This window comes from Macrobrachium rosenbergii, chromosome 44 (genome assembly GCF_040412425.1).
Source record: "Macrobrachium rosenbergii isolate ZJJX-2024 chromosome 44, ASM4041242v1, whole genome shotgun sequence".
NCBI classification, from domain to species: domain Eukaryota; kingdom Metazoa; phylum Arthropoda; class Malacostraca; order Decapoda; family Palaemonidae; genus Macrobrachium; species Macrobrachium rosenbergii.
In genome coordinates this window covers 7,348,020-7,364,885 of record NC_089784.1, presented here as the reverse complement: position 1 = coordinate 7,364,885, position 16,866 = coordinate 7,348,020, and the positions used below count along the sequence as shown (strand labels likewise).

Here is a 16,866-nt window from a genome sequence, read left to right as displayed (position 1 = left end):
CTTACATTTTTATACATTCATACGTGAAGACGAATGAACAAAAGCGCAGACTGGTCATGAATTTACGCCTATCTTGCAAGGCGATACATTTATTTCACAGAAAAAAAATAAAAACTGAATTAATCTGCTTGCGTCAGGCAATGTTTAATGAGGACGTTTTTTTCCTCGAACAACAGATCGAACACAGCTTGAATCCGAAAGCGCGTAATATGATTATTGAAGGTAATTATTCGTACACGGTAATCTTATAAACTTTGTGACCCATTTTTCGGTTATTTCTCTCGATCTTTTTTTTTTTAAATTTATTCTTCCTTAAGTGATGGTCTCATTCCTTTCTTTTAGATATTGTTTGGTGTTTTCCAATCTCTTTTTTTATGACGGAACACGTACGACAAAGTATATATTGTGGCATATTTAATGTCTTCTAAATATCGCGTTTTTACGACTCTACACTAAATTTAACAACTAGTCATTTTATCACGTAAATTTTTCTCAGATAAAATGTTCTGTAAAGTTTTACTGAGTACAGGATATGTAATATTTCAGTAGAAATATCTAAGTCAGGTAAGGTAAAATAGTAACAAATACTATTATAATTATTACTTATATTATGAAAAAATTCAATTTCAAAAGTCGAACTGGAGAAACACAAGCAGAAATAAATGATAGGAAAGTAAACCTGCTTATAATTGTCATTATTTTGGTGATATTAAAGATGAGTCCCTCGTGCATAATATCGACATGGATGATCTTTCATAATAATTTTACTAAGATGATCTTAATTAATCATAACTTTAAACTTAATTAATCATTGTAGAGTAATATTTAGTAAGTTACGCTATCAGTTTTACATGTTCTATAAAAGCCAGCTACGGTTCTTTATAAATTGTGCCCACTTCTCTAACCTTTAATAAGTTTTTGCTCCCGTATCGTAGAAAAAAATAAATTCGAACAAAATTATTGCGTTTTTCACAATCTGCAAAGCGTTATTTTACAACCTATTTACCTTCCTGTTTGTATTTATGTAATGCACGTATACATTCATTAAAGTTCATTAAATATAAGGTTAATTACGCAGTTCATTTACTAATTATCTGACATTATTTTTCGTGTGCTACTATAGTTCAGTGCACCATTAAAAATTGTTGGACAATCTCATCACCGAAACAGAATTAGGAGCACTAATTGGTCGCTTCCGTAGGCCTACTACGAACTTACTGGCTGTAATCTATTATGGCTGAGGTCACACTGATGGCGGGTCCTTATTTTGCGAGGGACACCTGTTTTTAATAGCACATATTCTACATTATTTCCTACTACAAGAGCTTCTCTTTATCTTCATAGGTTATCATTTTTAGCCGCCATCTGTCTATTTACTCATTTATCATTAACACACTTTCATTTCTATTACTATTTCGCTGTTGTATAAATTTCATTTCTTCACAAACGGTCATTCTGTTCTCTGAAAGGTTCATATTCAAACCAAATGTACCTACAGCTCATTTAATTAGAAATAATAATAATAATAATAATAATAATAATAATAATAATAATAATAATAATAATAATAATAATAATAATCATAATCATAATAATAATAATAATAATATAGTAAACATGCTTTGTGTCTGGAGGTCGGAGAGGCAAGGTGGTTAAAGATATAGATGACTTGGTCCAAATGTCTCGAAAAAGGAACAAAATAATTGAGGGAACATTATCTTCCCTTTTTCCATGGTCTCTTTTCAGAGTTAGAGCAATTGCATGCTGAGAACTGAAGTCAGTTCTTCCTGTCTCAGACCTTATTTTCCTTTTCATGGAAGTCAATTATGGTCATTATACTTTCAGGACTAAAAGGCTTCGAGTGGAAGGCGCACTTATGCTAACGATAGCAAACTTTGTCTTCCACGGAGTTTTTTTTTTCTCTTCACTTGAGGGTCAGCCTTTTCCTTTTCCTCGGGTGGGTTTTCATTGCAATTCTTCCGTGCCAAGACACCGTTTGATCGTGCTGAATTGTCGACGTCTCTTGAGTTTCGCAATCGTCAGCTGTTCCGGGTTTGGCTCCAGCGCTGCTTTTGTGGACGACCGTCAGGATTCTCAAAGCAGCGGTATTATTTTTGGAGAGTTTAAAATTAACGTGGAACTCATATCTTTATAATGAATTCCTCAGGATACCAGGAGAGAAAGCGTACTATTATTACTGTCATGTTTTTCATTTTGTCTCAACTTCGAGGCTCAAGATGTGCGGTTGATCCTGACCAATCATCACTTGCTTTTCATAATCGAGCCGAGACACGGGGTTCCTAATTTACTTTATAGCTTGGATAATATAGTATTTAACTCGGCCATGGTTTTTATTTAAAAAACCAGGCTATTAAATACCAAACATAAGGACATATATATATATAGAGTCCGTATATATATATATATATATATATATAATAATAATCATATATATATATATATACTGTTTATATATAATATATATATATATAATATACAATATATATATAGCAGCACAAATATATATATATATATATATTTTATATGCTGTTATAATATATATATATGACCAATATCATATATATAATATATATATATATATAAATATATATAAATATATATATATATATATATATATATATATATATATATATATATATATATATATATACACACACACACACACACCTATGCATGTTTATTACTCATATTAGCGAATCGAGAGCCCTAGAAATACTGCACCAATCAATCGTGTGTTAAAATCATTCTTGCCTCCTTGATAGGGGGATCCTTTCCTTCGGATATCGCCTTCATCTCATCCATTCATTTACCACTACCGATTTACTTTCTTCTTCACGTTTACATCCACTGCTTTGTTTTATCTATCTGCCCGCTTTATTTCCTTCAATAAACCGTACATTTCTCCTTTTGCTTGTGTGACACTTCCTTGCGTGAGTCTTCGTACATTCTCAATTCTGGCAAACTTCATGAACATCTGTTTTAAATACTGGACTGTTTTTGACATGAGTAACTTGAAAAACACGGTCAAGTATAATAGAAGATAACGATGGAAACAGTTTACGGCAAGATCTTAAATCTAGTAAAATTTCTACCTAGTTTTTGCTGTAATCCCAAATCATAGTTGCTTCCACATCTCATTCACTATCACTACGCGATTTATTCATTCACTGCCGGTAAAACTGAAAGACAAATAACTGAAATGTATAAATCTAGTTTCAAAAATTTAATTGTTTTACAATGACTCAAATCTTTTCTTTTAAAAATTTCCAAATATTTTTCTCAGATATCTGCAACTTCCCAGCCCATAAGTAATTTTACCTTTTAAGATACATTTTCTCCGGTACTTATGCATCTATCTATGCCTTACACAAAATTATATCATTATTATTGTTGAAAAGAACATCAGAAAGCGCAACAAGGAAAACTTCAACGCCACTGATAATTTTCACTTGATTAAGTGCTTCTTCCTTGACAATAAATTCGACCCTGAGAGAGAGAGAGAGAGAGAGAGAGAGAGAGAGAGAGAGAGAGAGAGAGAGCGCAAAGTTACTTTCACGTTAGGCGTTGTTTAGTTTACTCTTTCAGTACTTAGAACAGATAGTTCAGAGAGTTCAGAGAAAGAGCTGATGTATTCAATATCTTTCTCTCTCTCTCTCTTTTTCTACTACATGAACACACACACACACACATATATATATATATATATATATATATATATATATATATATATATATATATATATATATATATATATATATATATATATATGTATGTATAACGAGATACATCTGCCTGAACAAGCTCGCTTACACAGCTGAAACATTGATTGCTTTAATTGAGAGGTTGTGGGGGGGGCGCAATAAGCGAAATATCCCTTAAAATGAAAGTATCGAAGAGAAAACTAAGAGTCGAACTTTTTTGTCAACAAAGTATCCAAAGTATAAGCACAGACAGTCTGAGTAAATTATAACACGATGACGGCGTTATGCAACACTGGTATAACAAAATGACACCTATCTGGTGGTGATATTTACTCATGAAATCTCATGGGGTAACAATATTGAAGTTTCAATGATCGGGAGTAAAATTAGAAAGCGCCTTACGAATACTGTAATATCTAATAACAGACCTTTGGATTTTACCAAGCAAATATTTCTGCTAGCTAAATGTACCGGTGTTTGTATTGAAAAGTGACATGATAGAACAGTGAGTATGTGATTATCTGATTACTGTTATATTGTGATACTACAACATATTCGAGATCTTGAGTCACTTACCAGAAGCATAGCAAAGGAAAGCACTACCCACCCTCAATTCAAGGAAACGATTAGAGTAAATACAAAGGACACTGAATATAGATCCAGAGAATTCAACAACTGACATTCATGGAACTCAGAGCGACTACTCCTTCTATTACTTCTGAAAGCAGGAATGGACAAAAACAGGTTTCCTAAGTGATTATCATACTCTACTTTTTATATTAAGAGTAAGCTCGTCTGTAAAGGTCCTGATAATGGTAAGGGAAACACTTTTTTGCCTCCTTTATCTAATAAACCTTTAGTTAACCGAAAAATTGGGCTCTGCTCTGGCCAATCGACCCAAACCATATAAATAGTGAATATTTGTACTCATTTCCTTCATTCAGTGCCTTTCTTCACACATGGCGTCTTAATAGATTTCATTATTTCAAATCTTATTTATTTAATACCGAGATCATAAAATAAATTAAGATCACTATGATATAAAATACTGAGCATTATCTTCATGTCATTGCTTTAACTTGCGTTGTTCTTACCGTTAGCACGTAATGAACTGCTCTCCGTTCCTTGTTAAACCTGTGTCTGCAGATGTGTGTTTGTTTAAACGTTCTCGAGCGTTCGTATCTGTGAACGGTTTACTCAGACATAACGAGGAATCAATGAATAGGCCAGCTAATTATTCGTCGCATCTCGGCAGTAAACAAGCTTACCAGACTCGCCATTCCTTCATTAGTGAAATAACTAATTCAGTTCATATGGATCGCTCTAAATAACCCTAATTACTCAGGCGAGGAGCCTAAAATATCATTAATTAGAAAGGAAGAGCAACAAAAATTCCACAGGCCTTACACTGCATGAACAAATGCAGGGACAAATAAAGTGACAATGGAATATGATGCACAGTTTTACAACCATTGCAAAATTATTGCAAAATTAAGGTTGCCTATTTCTAGAAACAATAATTGCACTAGCTTGTACATATATGATGTTTTTTTTATAAGCTACAGACCTAAATTATGAAAATAGGTCAAATATAAATCATTAAAAAAATATGAAGCCTACCTCTTGCCATTTCGATCTGATCCTAATAAGAAAACGCGTGACTAGAAGTGAGTTATTTAACAATACTAAAGGAAATTCTTATAAAACGCTAGCTTCTTGCAATATCAATGGTGCCATAACAAAGAGAGAGAGAGAGAGAGAGAGAGAGAGAGAGAGAGAGAGAGAGAGAGAGAGAGAGAGAGAGAGAGAGAGAGATTATCAACTGTTACTTCTCATTTGGGAAGTTCAGTTCAGGATGAATATCGTCACACTGAATTATCGTAAGAGAAAAATAGCACAATCTATCTATGAAAAAGCGAACTAAACCTAAAATGTACTAAAGGCGTAAAAAATCTCTCTCATACAAAACATGATATGAGAAGGATAAAATTCGGAACCAAATAAGCCATGGTAAACAACTCACTGTTCGGAAAGAATCTCGACTTACAGTTGCGGTGAACGAAAAATAGAACATTTATAAAGGTAAAACAAGACAGAATAGTAAATTTCATCTAACTGAATAAAGTTTCTGCTTCAAAGAATTTATAAACAAGAACCATGGCATCTTAATTTAAGATGTTTCGTTCTTTAATTTACTAAACAGCTAAAAAAAAAAAAAAAAAAAAAAAAACTGCCATTAAAACCCATCTCAGTAATCTAAGTCTACGACGAAACAAATTAAGTCAACTTACCAATCTCCAGAGATTACCAGGTTTCTCCTTCCTCTCGACCTGTGAATAAATAACTATGATAAACTTTGGGAAAGGAACTCTGACAATTTCACTTTCTGTATTACGCAATAAGCAAACAAACAAATATATATATATATATATATATATATATATATATATATATATATATATATATATATATTTATATATATATATAAATATATATTATATGTATATATACTGTATTATATTAAACACACACACACACACACACACACACACACACACACACACATATATATATATATATATATATATATATATATATATATATATATATATATATAAAACTTGTAATAACCACAAAACCCTCCTAATATGACCTTTTGCATCTCTCAGTCCATAATATTGAACAGCCATGGAGATATAACACGCGCACACTTCTCTTACACTCACTTTTACACCAAACCAGTCACTCTTCTATCTATATATTCTAATGATTGTTTTGCTTACATCACAAAACATTTTAATTTCTCTAAAAACTTATCTTATGTACTATAAATCCTCAATACCTTCCAAACTGGTAAGTGGTAATGTTACTGTACTATACCGTAAGATCTAAGCAGCACAGACATGGACGTGGACGAAAAATAATGAAGGATGGTTTAGGAAAGTATAATGGAGTTCTGAGATGAATGCTAGGACTCTCGGCCAGATTGCGGAAAGGAGATCATATTAGGAAAATATGGACGTGGCAGAGAAATGCGGTGTTCAGCAATTGGACAAACAGACTGACTTCTCAACGACTGAGATGTTATGGGCTTGTGACGAGGAGGTATGACGATAACAATCTGTCCGAAAACGAGTAAATACGGAAGTAGCAGGACGAAGACCTGTGGGAAGGCACACGGAAATCAAAAAAAATGTGCACTGGTAACGACCTAAACCAGGTGTGAATTCAAGCAGTGATTGTACAGAGCATAAGATTTACTGAGTAACAATCTCCTAAACATATACAGTACATGTATTCACGGGCAACGGAACGAGATATACCTGTATAAGGACATTACGAGATTTGGTAATATGTGTCAAACTGTTTTAATGAACGTTGAATAGTACAAACCGACATAACACTAGACAGTAGTTAGTCTCAGTGATTCAGGTTTTCCTCCGCTGAAATTCTTCAGGGAAATATTTTCAGGCTTTAATACGACATCCGACACATTTCCCTCTTCCAGAGGATGTCAGGGTCCTTCGGATTTCCATTAGAGAAATTCCATCCGGCTGCAGTGAGAAATATAGCTTGTTAGAAGGAAAAAGGTAAACTGATATTTCACATCAAGGGGAAAGAAACGGGGTCACAGACCAGCGACGTCTTGGAGTCTCGTCTTTTCCGGTTACTTATTTCGTTTGACATGAATTTTTTTTCATGTATAATTAGAAATTTTGTATCTGCAAAAGGACTGATGCCTAAAGGAAGCAAATTACTCTGGTTAGCAAAAGATGTAAAAGAAATTAATTGTCTATTTAGTCCAAAATCTAGGGATTTTTGGGCATTACTGTTCGAGCATAATATTTAAGCCAAACGTATAGAACAACAATGAAAATAAAACGACGCAAATAGTTGACTATTAATGACAAAACATCAATAAAAATTAATGATTCGGCTACACTTATCAAACAGACTATCCCACCAGTCAGAAGCGCTTAGGAATTGAAGTTCCACCTTTCATGCGGTACAGAAAGTTGAACAAAGTTAGTTCGGTTCTGTCTGATTTTGAGTGGAATTGCAACGACGAGACTACTGTGATATATGACAGAGCCGTCGTGATTTCACCATGGGTAAACTGTTCAGGTTCATTTCGTTTATGAAAGAAATTAACTTCATTGGGAAATTTCGTAGTGAACGAAACCTTAAATTGAAGGATGCGGTTTATTGTTTTTAATTTTTCCTTGAAACTGCGGTGCTTTCAGGCCTTTTAGTGAAACTGGTAACGATTTTGTTGCAGGTAAATATGAGCAAATATTCACTGCGGTCTTCCAAAAAAAGCTATGGATACATCTGAAAGGCAATGTTTGCGTAATTCATCGTCGGGAGGGGACGGATGGCTGTCAAAGGTCAAGCCCAAAGCGAGAGGCTACTGGTATAAAACGCCTACACCTGCTTGCGTAATCGACACTTTCTGTTTCTGCTTGCCTTTCAAAAGCGAGAGCTGGCTATTTGCCATTCTTCTTACTCTACTTTGATGTGCCTGTTGTATCTCAAATGCAAACGGAAATGTGAAAATGGACGCCTAGTGATAATATCTGCAGGGATAGTATACATACACTGTCTCAGTAGGAGGTAGCCCTCGAAAGTTAAAGAATTCTGTATTGTTATATTATTATACTTCAAAAAATCTACAGAGGTGGGTCTTGTTTGATTTCCAGATGAACTCTGCAGGATACTAAAGAAAATCATATTTTCTAGTATACGGAATATTTTTCAAAAATACACTATAGTATTCGATAGGATGGAATTTTAATATGCATAATTCGAAGGAGAGAGGTGCAAGAACCAGGACAAAATTCTTCAGTCCAGAACCCGCATCCCATCTCAGCAATAACACTGATAGTCTGTAAAAAAAAAAAAAAAAAAAAAGGGTCCTGGAAATATAAAGATTTGGACCAAACATCCCGGCAATATATCTAATAACTTCCAAAGTGACACTTCACTCTTAAACAAGAGTGGAGTGCCATATTACCCAGTGACAAAGAGAGAATAGTCCAGCAAGAGGGGCGCCTAGTGGCGGGTTTTGTATCCCTTTTATGGTATCTCCCTCATGAAGCCGATGGGAACCATATCGTCATGTCAGGCTATTTACTGAGGACTGCTACTGCAGTGGCAGTAGTAAATTGAACAACCTGGACATTGTTGGCCTTTGAAGTTTCAATGGTCTGGGGTAGAGATAATTTACCTCTATGCAGAAAAGCATCTGGTAAAAGGTTGTGGATCCCCTAGCATGAAAAAATGCCCCATGAATGGCATTTTACTTGAAAGAAAGTTGTCAGTCGGAATTGTTAATAGTTTCAGATGTTACAGTGCTGTTTCGGGATGGTGAGGAGAAACTAAAGAAATTGGGGAAAGAGTCTGAGGGCATTTGCAAAAGAAACAATTACATAGTGATGCAAGAAGTCAAAGAGAGGACATTACATGTAGGTGCCAAGTTGTACTGAGAAAATTGATCATTTATTAGCCGTAACTTTGCAATACAAATGCATGGCTGGGGCTACATTTGATCATTTTCACATTGAACACAGTGACGAGAATGCTATTAATTACGTTTCCTATCCTACTGGAGTGAAAATGCAGTGGCCCTTTACGTTAGGAGAAGAGGCTATCTGCCATATATGGTTCCCATGGCTCAGTAGCCAGCTACCTCACCACACTGGCTCAAGACTCCGATTGATCTTATGGCAAGATGAGAACAAGAAGATTAACAGTAACCGCAGCACCTCATTTAAATAAGTAAAATTGTGGTTGTGTAGCTGTATAATATATATATATATATATATATATATATATATATATATATATATATATATATATATATATATATATATATATATATATATATATATATATATATATATATATATATATATATATATATATATATATATATATATATATATATATATATATATATATATACAACAATATATACAATGGCACCTTCATATCTCAATATTAAATACCTTGAAATCTGAAAAGGAAATGAAGTTATTCCCATCTCTCGGTAGGATTCGAACATAAATAAGAGAGAGGCCAGTGCTAATTGACAAAGACACGAGTCATAGCTAAAATCCGTCTGCCGGTATATATCTGGGGCTAACACGAACCTCAAGATTCTGACCTGAGTTAATTCGAAACTACCTTTTGGATATCACTGGCTTTCAATGGAAGCATAGCCAACAGATACTAATAAATCGGAAAATTAAGAGTTTCGCCATTAAATCGGTATATATATATATATATATATATATATATATATATATATATATATATATATATATATATATATATATATATATATATATATATATATATGTGTGTGTGTGTCTATATATATTTATAAATATATATATATATATATATATATATATATATATATGTGTCTATATATATTTATAAATATATATAGATATAGATATATGTTGAATGATTACACTGAATAGCGTATTTGCGTATAAAATGAGTAATTATGTAAAATCTCTTCCTTCTACTCCGACAGAATTGCACGTTCCTGTAATTTCGAGGCAGTAAGTTCCGAAAATGAGATAAGTTTGGGGATGGTGGCGAGGGGAGATTAAATGAACAAGAACAGTTGGTTAGAATTATTGTTCTACGTTACTGTAGACTCATTTGGGAAAAAGTTAAGATATCTTGTAAAAATTACGTTCAATGAAAATGGGCGATAAATATTTACATAATTATGAGACTTGTAATATGACAAATACCAGAACTATAAAATTAGTATGACAGTTTATCTTTCTTTAATGAAATACTCATCCATGTTGTTCCATATAAGAATGAGCCTTCTGTGTACGTATATGGAAGGCCCCAATGCTTTGGAAGTCTTCTTCATAAGAAATTTATCCTCATTCCACATTTGAAGTATGGAGGAGACAGTGGCCATTTTCTAAATATTATCGCTTATATATATATATATATATATATATATATATATATATATATATATATATATATATATATATATATATATATATATATATATATATATTAGTTTTTGTTAACGCAGGATGGCTGAAGAGAAAAAACATATCAATCGTTATTACAGTTATATTACTACTATTCTACCGTAGAGGAGTCACAAATACAGAAATCTTCCCCAGCATTAACTACATCATACTCCTTACCACAGAGCTTGCAAGCAGCGCGCCGAATCCCCTACACACTGCGTCAGAGCCAGACTGTTGACCCAGACTTCTTTAGTAAATTTCTTTTAAGTTTTAACAAGAGCCAATACTCAGAGATAAGCAAAATTTAAATGAAATGGGAAATCAGAAAGAACTGTGGGCTACGGTTAACGATACACGGGTAAAAAGTATGTGTGAGAAGTCTGTAAAATTCCTTCATGAGTCCCAGGTGTAGAAGGGAGTGTTTATGTGTACAGGAGGTATGAAGAGGGAATAAAAGTGGCAAGTGGTGGGATGAGGACTTAAAAGGTTTACTGAAGGAAAATATGAGATTACTGGGGAACAACTGCAGAACAAAAGAGATCATGTGTAGGTACACATGAAGATGAATAAGATAGTAAAGAGAAAATGGAAGGGGAAAAGGGGCAAGTAATACAAATAGCGGGAATCAGGTGCGCAACAACTTTAGGGAGAACAAAATTTTATTCTTCAGGGAAGTAAATGCTCAGAGAAAGGTTAATGAACAAATGCACCTTAGAATACATCGTGCAAATGGAGAGATGTAGTCTAAAGTGAATGGACTCTTGGTCGGTGGAGAGAGAATTTTAAAGACTTGTTGAATTTGAAGAATAAAAGAGAGGCAGAGCTGAATGCGACAAGTGTGTGAAGGTTTAATGAAAGGTTGAATATGTTAGTGTGGAAAATATATGAAGGGCAACTGATAGGTTGAAGAACAGAAAGACAACAGTGGTTGACGGGATTACATGTGAATGCTGTTGTATGGCGGTGGTGAGTATGACAGAGTGGCTGACTTGGGCTGTAAAGTATGTCTCAACGGGAAATCGGTTCAGAAGTAACGGGTGAGAGAATAAATTGTTGCAGTGTAAAGTGGTGATAGAGGAGACCGTAAGAACTATGAAGGCATAACATTACTTTGCATGCCAGTGAAGACGTATAGCAGGATTCTGGCTGAGAAAATAAAACAGATGACAGGACTGACAGGAGGTGAGCAATGCGAGTTACCTTGGGAAGAGGGGGGTGTGGATCATTTTTTTTTTATGAAACAGTTACGTGAAAAGTATGACAGTAAAGGAAAAAAGCTGTACGAGTATATGGTGTGTAATGACCTACAAGAAGCTCATGACAGAATCGATGGATTTACTTTTATGGGTGTTGAGGACGTATAAGTTTTTGAGTGATTCATAGTCAGAGAAAGGACAGCAGATGTAGGAGCAAGGATATAGGGTAAGAAAATGAGTCACAAATGAATAATGGCTGATGACTGGAGATGATACACTGGTGATTGGGGGATAGCGAAGAAGAACTGCAGAAGCTAGTGAAGAGTTTGAATGTGTTCACAAGAGAGAGTTAAGAGTAAATGTGAGGAAAACGAAGGTTTTGAAGGTGAACAGAAGATGGAACAATGAATGCTAATGAGGATGGTGGAAGAATCAAAACAATTAATTCGTGCATGTTTTTGGAAATAAATATAACACAAGATGGTTGGGTGAGAAAATACAGTAGGTAAGTCACGGACTCTGAGCCACAGAAGAGGCGAAGCAATAAAAGCATGTGCACAAGACTGGAAAAAACCTTGAATTGTCAATGGAAGCCAAGGTGGAAATGCATGAAAGGATTGCTGAACAAACTCTCATTAGCGGAAGTGAAGTGCGAGTGCTGAATGTGAATGAGGAAGAAGGTTGAAGATTTTGAGATGAACCGTTTGTTTAGCATATGAGGCACAAGATGAACTGATCATATGAGACACACTGAGGTATTTACGTGTGCTAAAATGGTTAATGCAGTTGAAAGAATGGAGCAGTGTACTGTAACATAATTTGGTCATGTTGAAAGTATGAACAATTATAGGCTGGTGACAAGAATGCATCAAAAATGTTAGGGGAAAGGAGGAAAGGAAGATTTAGATAGATGATGTGAAAAATATTAAATAGAAAGGGCCTTAATGCCAAAGATGCGAGAGGATGAATGCAAGATGAGGTGTGAAGGGTACAATGCTTGTGTGTAGGGCGGTTCGATACAATGCTGATGAGCCTTTTGCTTAGTTTCTGAAGCGGCCAATTTTATGGAAGTTTTGCAGCAAAGGGGGATTCATACACTATCCAACAGTTAATGTATGAATATGCAAGTAACCGTTGTGTTCTTTTGTTCTCGAAACACCCTCTGTTACTGGAAAAGGCTTATTGCTGAAAGAAAATATGTAGACGTCTGTGCATATATACATATATTTATATATATATATTCATTTATTTATTTATTTATTCATATATATAAGCCGTTTATTTTAGGTAAAGGGGTCTCCAGAAGAAAATATGGCATTCGCTGCCACGATCATCTTTCATTTACCTGATCAAGGATGAATCCGTTTCGAGATAACTTTCGGGAGTTTCATTCAACTAGGAATGTGGAAAAAAAGATATTCTCCAAGATATACAAATGCTTTATTTTCAGGATTGAGTATTCAGATCGTTCCATGTCTTTTCAGTGATGTGTCTTTTGAGTAATACTCTCTTTTTCTTGTTGTGTCATATTCCTCCTTTAGCTCTCAATTTTGCTTTATGCATTTTCCATTTCACTACCGATCTCTTGTAAAAGTAAATAAAAATATTTGCTGCTGACACACATCGCGAAATCACTAATATTTGATAACTGATGTTGTCAATACATATTCTGTTATTTGTAATATTTTGCAATTTTTTTTCGATGCTGAAAGTTCCTTAGTTTTTCTTCACTAAGTGGTAATTTATTTTTTTATGGGGGAGATTTCTTAACTTCTCCATCCTCGGACACCTTTTAGATTTATAAGCTGCTTTTTCAGCCTCCAGTAATGGCTTCTCTTCAGTTTCTTGATCACACCGCCTTTCTGAGCAGGAAACACTTTCATAAGCAACAGGCTTCACCTAGTTTGCAATCAGTGATCAACTTATGGAAATCGAGTCTTCCTTTCAAATTCACAGAGCAGTTCAAACGAAGTCCTAAAAGCATTATTTCCTGAGGTTCATTTTTTTGGGATTTTCCCAAATGGAGAAAGGGATATGAAAGGTTTGTGCGAGAGGCCTTCTTAAGTTTTATCCTATCTTCTCATTCTTTATTCACAAGACTAGATGGTGACGTCTGGCTTTTATATATTATATATATATATATATATATATATATATATATATATATATATATATATATATATATATATATATATATATATATATATATATCATATACAATGAATTTTTATCGCATACATATATATAGACTTTTATATTCACAAACATTAAGCCACAAAATTCGTTTTACTGTCCAATTCGTCCTACCTCGGGAATATCACCGAAGAGGAACTATACTTAATAAACGATTCGGCACCCGGAGATTCGAACTCCCGACAGTGCGGACCGACGAACCTCAGGGCAGTGTTACAAGTTTTTCAAGAAAAAGTGTTTAGTTTTTATGAGAAAGATATTAAAAGGAATATTATACCGTAACCAATGGCAAAGTCGTCCCTTTAATAGTGATACACGAACAAATTCTAAGTTCCAAACAACTTCGGAAGTTTGATAGAAGTTGAGAAATCTCAACCATTCGCGTTAATAGGCCATGCATTTCTTTACTGAACTCACTCTTCTTCGTCCTAAATATTAAAGCTTTTTCGGTTTCTTATATATTTATTTAGTCATTTCAAGAATTACTCTCTCCCTTCAGAAGACCTCCGAACTATACACCCTTTCCAGCTACCTATTTCCCCCTCGTTGATTTTAAATGACAGCCCCCTTAATGCGCTTTGGCATGCTTTTCCACGAGTCCTAATCTATATTCTACTACTTCTCCAAAATACTCAATTCTTCTTCTTTTTAATGGATATCTCCTTTTACTTTTTTCCTTACATTTTGGAGGAACGCTTTACGCTCTTGAGACCGATTCAGTAATTTACATAAATCAAATGTTTCTTACATTGATACTACATTCATTCTATAACTTTCAATGGTCATCTTATTTTACCTGCTCCATGACTGCATTCTCTTTCTCATACAAATATTAATAATATATAGGTTATTCATATTCATCTAACCTTGCTGACCATTCCCATACTTTTACAATCCATTTCACCTGAAGCTCGTCTGTCCATTTGCATAACTGCCATGAAATTCAATAGCTCCTGAAATTTGTTTTCACCTTCTCCAATCAGCACTGTAATCAGAACATCCGTTATGCAGTACTGAATTTACAATCCCTTTTCTTATCTATTATATAACATACATACATTTGCTTCGTGTTTTTCATATGCATTTAGTCTAAATCATTAAGACATTTGTTGTTTCTAGATTGCAATTATTTAGATTGAACGCAAAAGCTCGAAAACAAAAATATTTTTATCTCAAAACGACGTTCTTTAATACAATGAAGCGTAACAATAGTCAGTTTATCGACAAGTAAATGAGTGTAATTAAATTACGCTAATAAATTTAAGTCATGTACTCGATTACATAACTGACATTTTCTAGTAACATGACGCGGCCACTCAAAATCTGCAAAAGTAAGAAACAATTCATGGAACACTGTATTAATGAAAAACTTGAATTTATAGATTCCTCCTAAAAATGAATATCACCTACGAAATTTTCACTTTAACTGGTGAGTAATTATAGCAGTAATTGCTGGGAACTACAGCAAAAATAAGCTTCAATCGTTATTAGTGGAGACTGCAACGCAAAGCATAGCGAGTAACTTTATTCAAATTCACCAGATCAACATGGCCGGTCTGCTCTTGTGTTCTGTGTGTATCCGATTTTGTCCAGGAATTGAGGAACCCATGCATATTTCTGGTAATAGATTACACCTCATATTCACAGATGTTCCAGCTATCGTCAAGTCCAAGGTCTGCGAGTACATAGGCACTTCCGACCATTGTGCCATTGAGGAGGACATATCTGCCAATTAGCATATTTCTAAGGCCACCATTGGAGAAACGGTCTGGCTGAAATCTAGAGCCAATTGGGATCGCATAATTGAAGCTTGTCAGGCACTTTGTACTTCAGATGCTATATCAGGTCCCTAAAGCCACCCACTTCATAGGAATATTAAATATCCATGAAACTACACAACCACTATCTGTGAAACTATGGTACCAAAACTAGTCGCTCCCATCTATACAGTCTAATCTATGCTTCAGCTTATCCACAAAGACCTCAAAATGGTCTAAACAAATCACCATTTGCTTATGCCCAAACGGCATCTCATTTATTTCTACAAAATAAACTTTTTGTACATCCACAAATTTTTTATAGTGTTTTCCTTTCTCCTTGAATTTGGTCCACAAGTGCTTCCCCATAAAGCCTGGCCCACACAACGTATTAATTGCCAAATTCCAAACTACCCTTACACTATCTTACACTCCTGATATCTGTCTCACTTTCTTAATGAAAAGTCTTCTATATGCTTTCTAGCTATACTATGCAATATACGATTTTTACCGTTACCAGTTATTCCTCTCAACAACTCGTTTAGAGTTTCCATTCACACACACATAACTTATATACAGTACATAATTACACTGGAACCAAAATAGTAGAACTTCTTAACTGTAATCCTATACGAGTATATCCCTGACACCTTCAAGTTCCTCAGCTTTTTATTTGATTATTTTCGGCCACCTACGGTTAGAAAACCCTCTACAACCTTCATTTTGATACAAGGGGCTCCATTCCCATCAAACTGCACTTCACCATTTCTTCATAAAATTTTCTCGCTATTGATTTGACTCTAGGACCACTTTTTCTTATGTTTTTACTCACAGTTACCTACAACTTTTAACTTTTCTCTCTCACTATCTCAGTTAAGTTCTCCTTCCTTCCTTTTATATACCTCTACATACTTCTGCCTCCATCTAAGTACACTTTAAAGAATCTATTATTTCACCAAACCTTTCCATCAACTAATCCTACCAA

General features: G+C 34.4%; 1 protein-coding gene across 3 annotated transcripts in view; it reads right to left on the bottom strand.

Moving 5' to 3' along the window:
* LOC136829302 (uncharacterized) overlaps positions 1–16,866 on the bottom strand; it is a 516,924-nt gene that overhangs the window by 133,543 nt on the left and 366,515 nt on the right. For all 3 annotated transcript variants that reach the window (XR_010850349.1, XM_067087659.1, XM_067087661.1), the window contains one exon: positions 6,014–6,052. The gene's annotated coding sequence lies outside the window, so the exon portion shown is untranslated. The remainder of the gene's footprint in view (positions 1–6,013; positions 6,053–16,866) is intronic.